Below are 1128 nucleotides of genomic sequence, written 5' to 3'. Positions count from 1 at the left end.
CATCTATCTACCATTTTAGTACAGAATAGTTTCACTGCCATAAAAACTGCTCTGCCTGGGGCCTCCCTGGTGGTGTAAGGGGTTAAGTACCTCACTATGAAGCAATCTGCAGACTCTGCAGCACAAGTTCAATCCCGGGCAGGCCAGAGAGCAACCTACATGGCGAAGCAGACCTCACCTGTCTTGCCCACTGCTCCCCTCAGCAGTGTATTTCAGTCAGTCTGCCTGTTCTGTTCCCCTCTCTGACTCTGGTGAGTCCTCTCACCCCCCAGCATCTCTGGCCTATACCCCAGCTCTTGTATGCATAAAAAAATAAATCTTTAAAAAAAAATGCTCTGCCTATTCATCTTGACCTCTTTTTAATGCTTGGCAAACATTGATCTGTTTATTGCACTTAGTAGTATGCATTTAAGGTTTACTTAATGTCTTTTCATGGTTTGCACCAAATAATATCCCACTTTCCCAATATACCATGGTTTATTTATCTGTTCACTTACTGAAAGACATCTTGGTTGCCTCCAAATTGTAGGTATTATGAAAAAACTCTTATAAACATCCACATGCAGGGTTTTGTTGTGGATATAAATTTTTTCAACTCTCCAAAGACTCTTTTGTTTCTATTAACCACTTGTGAAATCTAAATAGATTTCAGTCAGCTATCAAATGATAAATTGTCAATAAAACAACTAAAAGAATTAAGTATTATTTATTAGCAATAATCGCGCCTCGGATAAACCTCATTGGCTACGATACTGCCACTGCGCAAAGCTAGTATTATTTATTGATTTGATTGATTTTTTTGGTGGGAGACCATAGAAACAGTCCCCCACTACCACAATTTATGCAGTCAAGTTTCCCACATTTAGGGAAATCGCAGAGTTGAGCACACCCAGAGTAAAACGGGGAATCTTTGCCCAGCAAAATCACCTTTGTGATCATGGTGTCTCTCCTGACAGGTAAGTATGAGAATTAAGTATTAAGTATTATTTAACCTACTGGATTAGGGCCTCCCTGGTGGCTTAGGGGTTAAGTCTCAGCGCTATTATCTCGAAGGCCCACTTCAGTGGCTTGGGCTTGATTTCGATCCCAGTCAGGGAGCTGACCCACATATGGTGCAGCAGACCTCTC

General features: G+C 41.4%; 2 non-coding genes across 2 annotated transcripts; both read right to left on the bottom strand.

The window, feature by feature from the left end:
* Window positions 1-624: 624 nt before the first annotated feature.
* Window positions 625-770, bottom strand: LOC119246903 (U4 spliceosomal RNA). The gene has a single exon (XR_005125632.1). It is a non-coding gene; the product is annotated as a U4 spliceosomal RNA (small nuclear RNA).
* Window positions 771-803: 33 nt separating this feature from the next.
* On the bottom strand, window positions 804-964 carry LOC119246902 (U1 spliceosomal RNA). Its single transcript, XR_005125631.1, has one exon. It is a non-coding gene; the product is annotated as a U1 spliceosomal RNA (small nuclear RNA).
* Window positions 965-1128: the final 164 nt, after the last annotated feature.

This window comes from Talpa occidentalis, unplaced genomic scaffold, assembly GCF_014898055.3.
Source record: "Talpa occidentalis isolate TD23 unplaced genomic scaffold, MPIMG_talOcc4v2.1 talOcc4.1528, whole genome shotgun sequence".
NCBI classification, from domain to species: Eukaryota; Metazoa; Chordata; class Mammalia; order Eulipotyphla; family Talpidae; genus Talpa; species Talpa occidentalis.
This window is presented reverse-complemented; position numbering and strand designations above follow the sequence as displayed.